Raw genomic sequence first — 6,575 nt, 5'->3', positions numbered from 1 at the left:
AGCAAGATCAGAGCAGATGCTCAGAACTCACATTAAAAAAGCTGGCCATGGCTGCCTTTAACCCCAACACTAGGTAGATGGTGGAGACTGGAGAATTGCTGGAACTTACTGGCTTGCCAGCCTATCTGAAACACATTAAGTCCCAAATTCAGAGGGAGACCCTGTCTGAAGGGGATAAAGTAAAAGGAGACAGAGGGAGACAACTGGCACCCTGTTCTGACTCCTGCATATATGAGCAAAGGCCTGTGCATATGTGTGCACATGTGTGCACACACACTGTAATCAACCAAAAAAGGAAGAGGAGGGGAGAGGAGCAGGAGAAAGAGGAAGAGGAGAAAAGAAAAATGATCATCCCCTAGTCAAGCATTTACCAAATGCTTGTAGACCAAGAGGAGCCAGTAGTCATGTCTCATTCAATCTCAAGCTACACCCACTCCTCCATATTTTAAAGAAACCCACATGCAGTTTCAGTCTGATGTGTCTGGAGCTCTACAGTGCTGTTTATTCCTCTTTCTCCTATTTAACCATCCTCCCTTCCAGTAAAAACATCCAGACCTGTGGAGTGGAGTTAATAAGAACAAAGGCTCCTGAGTCAGATGGACAGACTTGGGTTTAAATCTAAGTTCTCTCGCTGACTGGCTGTATGGCCTTGTATAGTTACTTGATCTTTCTGAGTCTTAGCTAACACTATGGAAAGATGAAAATAAATAGTACATACTATAGAGAGTTGATGCAAAGTGGAAATAAACCCTATCGAGGACTTGCCTCCTTCTTGAATTCTTTATTTCCCCACATCAAACACTATTTTATGTTTCTAGTTCCAGGGTAAATACAATTTATACGGATACAAAATATGTTCCTATTTATAGCTGTGTGTCTTTGTAAGCAGACTCTTGACATCATTTCTACTTGGACCTCCATCAGCAAATATGACTTTGAACAATATCTTTGTTTTTCTTTAATGATGAGATTATGTCCAGTCATTTAAAGTCCAACGTTCTCTGAGGTAAACAGCTGAAGCAGTTTACCTTACTAAGTTAGCAGTTTGCATTCTGAGGTCAATCTTTTGGGGTAGGTTTGGGGGTGGGGGCTGTTAGCTTAGCTTCGGAAGACCCTTCCTGATAATCTTTTTAAGTTAAGATTTATTATTTTTATGCATATGTGCCTGAATGAGTGAGTTCATATGTACCACATGTGTACAGGAGATCACAGGGGCCAAAGGAGGGTCATTTCCTGTGACTGGAGTTAGAGTCAGTTGTGAGATGCCATGTGAGTGCTGGGAATTGAACCTGGGTCCTCAGCAAGAACAGGTTTCAAAGAATCTGCCTCCTTCTTTTGACCTCATTCTGACTTTCTTGGCCCCAGGTGTGTGCATGGTACACATGCAAAACCAATGCTCATACGCATGAAATGTGAATGAATCTTTTCAAAGAAAACCCAAGTAATTCAGCTTCTTCCACACTCCACTCAAGTCTTGGAGCAAAGATTCTCTCCATGCTTGACCTCCAGTTCAGTACCCACCCACTCCATAACTGGCTTTCTGATTCCAAGTCAGATCCAAAGTTGCATCTGGTTCCAGATGGCCCTCTAGAACATCCATTGTTTTTCTTGGGAATATGTTTTGTGAAATGTATGAGTGATAAAATCAATCCATAGGAGATGAGATTGCCAAGTTTGAAAAGGGCAGGAACAATCCTTGGCTTCACATCAGTACATGAGAAAACATTCCACAAAGCCTGAGGGAAGGAGGCCCATATGAGAAGGAAAAATTAAAAAACACTCGACCCCAGAGAGAGTATAAAGAGGAGCAAAGTGCTTGAGGTGGAGTGTGGGCACCATCAACAGAGAGATTGTCCCGACAGAGAGGCAATTCTATTCCCTACCAACATGAAGCTGTAGCTGCTGCTGCTGTGTCTGGGCCTGACCCTGGTCTGTGGCCATGCAGAAGAAGCTAATTCCGATAGAGGGAACCTCGATGTGGACAAGGTAGGCTCAGCGAATAGTAACTTCTGACTCAGAGAGTGCTTTGGGAACTCTTGTAGCCAAGCAGGTCCTCTGAGGGGATGCGTACAGTGGCTTGTTCTATTAGACAAACGAATGGCTTCAGACCTTGAAGTAAGACCAGTTGTATGCTCTGCAGATATAACAACCTTTGGGGACCTCTGCTCTCACTGAGAGTCAGGGGCAGAATGTAAGGTATTGTGACAACTCTATCAAGTCAAAACCAAGAAGAAACATGTCCATGCGGTATCCCTGCCCCCTCCTCCCTTACGCATTTTCTTATCCATTACAGCTCAATGGGGATTGGTTTTCTAATGTCGTGGCCTCTGACAAAAGAGAAAAGATAGAAGAGAACGGCAGCATGAGAGTTTTTATGCAGCACATCGATGTCTTGGAGAATTCCTTAGGCTTCAAGTTCCGTATTAAGTAAGTGAGGTGTCTCCCCTTTGATGAAGAAGAAGAAATAAGAGCAAGTTCGTGATTGCTAAAGTATCAGACAGAAATGAAATAACCTTTAAAAAAGCCATTTTGCTAATTTTGCAAAAATATTCAAAAGTAAAATGGAATCAGAAACTGGAGATACCTATAGAGTAGAGGGTGAAGAAGCCAGCCAGATCAAAAATCCCCTAAGCATCAGCTTGCTCTGTTTTACAGGGAAAATGGAGAATGCAGGGAACTATATTTGGTTGCCTACAAAACGCCAAAGGATGTCGAATATTTTGTTGAGTGTAAGTTTATAGAATGTCTATCCACAAGGAATTTAGTAAACCCTACTACCTTTATCGTGTGTGTGTGTGTGTGTGTGTGTGTGTGTGTGTGTGTGTGTGTGTGTGTGTTGCTGGGGTTTGAACTCAGGAACTTGCACCTCCCAGTCAAACTTTCTACTAGCGAACTTACCACAACCCCTTGTAGAATCTCAAGCACTTCCTGACATGGTTGATTTAGCCAGGGACATGGGGTCCATCTAGTAGCTAGGACCCTGTGGCAGGCAAGGGGGATAAGTATGGTGAGGTGGAGTCTGATACTCCCAGTAACTAGCACCAGTGTACATTGCTCAGGATGTAGCCATGTGAGACGGCAGACTTATGAAAGTCAGATGTGTCCCTTGAAGGTGCTGAGGGAGGCAGATGAGCCTCAGAGATGATGAGAGTGAGGTAATCCCTGCTGTGGCTAAGTGTTCTCTAGTGGGCGTCTTCCTAGAGCCTCTTCCTTAGAATTTACTTCATCAAGTCCAGAAAGCTACAGATGGGAAGCAGCAGATATCCCCGCCCCCCATCTCTTCCAGGATATGTATTTTAATTATTTTTATGTTTGGGGTAGAACAAGTAAAGGGTTTACATAATTTCTTGCAGACCAGAGAATTTCTGAGCTGTGTCCCATTTCCTCCACAGATGACGGAGGGAATACATTTACTGTAGTTAATACAGTCTATGACAGATATGTCACGTTTCACTTGTTAATTTCAGGAACAGAGAAACTTTCCAGGTGATGGTGCTCTATGGTAAAGTATTTCCACACGGACACTGATCTTGTGGTGGGAAAACAGGAAGGAAACTCTAGCTTTAATATGGTCTTCCCAGCTTGGTCCTGCCTCTTCCTCACTTCATGAAGGTCGACGATGCTCACCTGCACCCTGCCTCAAGCACAGGGATGGGCACACTCTGAAATCTCTCCCCGTGCTAGAAGGCCATTCCATGGGTGCCACATTCAGGATAGATTGTACCCACACCTGTCAACCATGTCACCAGCCATTTTCTCACCCTTATCGGGGAGCCCCTCTCCCCTCACTTAGTCCTGTGTCAATGCCTAGGACACAGCTGCTACACTAACTGCTGCTCTTTTCACAGGCAGAACAAAGGATCTTAGTTCGGACATCAAGGAAAAGTTTGCAAAACTATGTGTGGTGCATGGAATCACTAGGGACAATATCATTGACCAAACAAACACTGGTAAGTCAGGATTCACTTATTTTTCTCGTCCTGAATACTATATCATAGAAGAAATGAACCTGGGGGATTGGCTATCAGCCCTTTGTTTAAAGCTGGAGAGGCACCTCATTTCCTCTTCGAGGAATAACGTGGACCTGGTACCTGAACACGTTCTTGTTCTCACCCTGCAGATCGATGTCTCCAGGCCCGAGGTTGAAGAAAGGCCTGAGCCTCCAGGTGGGCAATCTTCAGTGAGAGCAGGGAGGGGGTGGGCATGGACCAGACCCTTCCAAACGCGTTAGTATTGTGCCCCCAAGTTATTATAAGAAGAATTTGATAAGGAGTCTTTGAGGAGAGCTTGAAAATGGCTTTCAATTATGTGGATTTGTGACTATCTGGTCCTATTTTGAGCTCTAATGTAAAGTGACCCAAGCATTTAGGCAAGAAAACAAGGGAGTGAGTTTTCCATAGTTGCTGCATGGTTGTGTAAAAAGGGCTCAGCGATGTGTTAAGTGTCATTAAGAGTTAAAGTTTGAAACGGAGAGTAGCAGGATGTGAGTATGACTGATCTTCAGAGTCTGTGGTCCCACTGCATCCCACTCTGGACAATAAGATCTTCATCTGAACTCCATACAACCTTGGCTTCTTACCTGGAAGTGGAGTTGCATGATTTCTACTTCTCCTCCATTCTGGAGAGCAGACTCCTTTGACCCCTCTTTCCCATTTCCCAAGACTTCACTCAGATAATGTAGGAAAGTCTTTAAAAGTGGCCAAGGCTTTCACCATTAGTCCTCAAGGCAATGACCATTCTTCAGAGCTTCTTATGCCGAAGGTTGTGGAAACAAGCCTCAGACCTTTCGTTACTTCATTTTTCATAGGCCATCCATAAGGAAAGAGTCATTTATTCTATGCTTTAATCCCCGTTTTCTGGCAAATAATGTTGATTAGATTGCAGGGCAAGATATATTTCTTCATCCTTTGTTCTATACAAGAGTGCCTCTCTGTCCAGAAGTCAATCCAAGAAGTGCTTAATGGGTTCCTGCATTTTCTTCCTGGATTACTCAGTGCTGAGTGGAGACTTCTCACCAGGACTCCAGCATCACCATTTCCTGTCCATGGAGCATCCTGAGATAAATTCTGCGATCTGATTTCCATCCTGTGTCACAGAAAAGTGCAATCCTGGTCTCTCCAGCATTTTCCCTAGTTACCCAGGACAACACATCGAGAATTAAAAGCTTTCTTAAATTTCTCTTTGCCCCACCCATGATCATTCCGCACAAATTTCTTGCTCTTGCAGTTCAATAAATGATTACCCTTGCACTTAAATGTATGTCTATGTGTCCACAGGGCTAACATATGAGAGAATGAGGGCACCTCCTGAGTCCTGTACCCATGATCTTTCCTCATGTCCCAGAATCTAAGCTGATTCTCAGGGTTTCACCACCTCTGGAGCAGTCCCAAGACCTGATGAATGCTCTCTAGGGCTCCTGCCTTAGAGGTTTTATAAGGACCATAGACGCATGAGACTTGCTGCACGATTCTTCCATCCATAGACGATCTTTTCCCATAGATCGAGGAGAGACACATCTTTCTAAGGCTATGGCTGCTCAACCTGGTTCGGGACATGCCAGGGGTTGGGGGACGTCTGGTCATTAGAGGCCCAATGGATAAAGACAAAAGTTTGCCCAGCACCCCATAGCATCCTCTGGCCCCTAGATCGAGAGATTAAATTTGGTTCAAGCTCAGGATCCTGAATCAAGTTCTTGCTGTGGTTTGCTACAATATGGCAAAACGCTGTTCAGAGAGCCAACCAATTATGCTGAAATCTCTCTGTGTCTCTCTGTCTCCCCCACCCCTGCCACGGTCCACATCATTCTCTGACCAAAGCCTCCTCAGTTGCTTTAGTCGCACCCGTGCACCACCGTGCCTGGCTTTTCACTTTTAGTCTTGGCAAAAATTTAAGAGACAAAAAAACAAATCGTTCACAAGCTAAGATATCCTTGAGAATACTTACCAAATTAGGTAACAGTTCCAGTCCAGGGCTCTGTGGAAGATAAAAAATGGCCTGATAATGGTGCCATAAGCCAAGGGACCGCAACCCAGAGAAGTTACAGACAAACTCGCTAGTCCCATGTCAACATGGCAGCTGGAGTTCACCTAAAGCCTTCCCCCTTCGATACCAAACACTTTGTGGAAATGAGATGTGAAATAGTAGAAACATTCACAGCCAAGGAAGAAATTCTAAACACCAGAGACACAGCCAATCCCTTTGTAAAGAAGAAGAGAGGGAAGCGGCGAGGGTTGATATGGTCGAACTGTCCAATTCTCTGTGGACTGAATAAGAATGATAGGAGTCAGTAAGGTTCATGGATGTGTCTGTGGCTTTTCTTCAGAAGGAATGGGAGCAGGTGGAACCTGGGCAGAGAAACATGTACAAGGATACAAAGCTAGAGAACTGCAGCAATCTAGGACCATGGGTACAGACAGTTCCCCACCACCCAGAACATGTTCCCTGTTGTCCTTTCTTCCTCAAGTCCTTCATGTTTCCCCTTGATATTTTCTTGTTTTGTTTTGTTTTATTTTGGCAGTGGTGGTGGTGGTGGTGGTGGTCAGTCAGGGAGTTTTGATTCCTTTTTAGTAGTGTTA

The 6,575-nt window shown here is 44.3% G+C and overlaps 1 pseudogene; it reads left to right on the top strand.

Annotated features, from left to right (window-relative positions):
- Positions 1-1,887: 1,887 nt before the first annotated feature.
- On the top strand, positions 1,888-5,249 carry Mup4-ps4 (major urinary protein 4, pseudogene 4; annotated as a pseudogene).
- Positions 5,250-6,575: the final 1,326 nt, after the last annotated feature.

Source organism: Rattus norvegicus, chromosome 5 (assembly GCF_036323735.1).
Source record: "Rattus norvegicus strain BN/NHsdMcwi chromosome 5, GRCr8, whole genome shotgun sequence".
NCBI lineage: Eukaryota > Metazoa > Chordata > Mammalia > Rodentia > Muridae > Rattus > Rattus norvegicus.
Note: the sequence above shows the minus strand (reverse complement) of the source record. Positions and strands in the feature narration are given on the sequence as shown.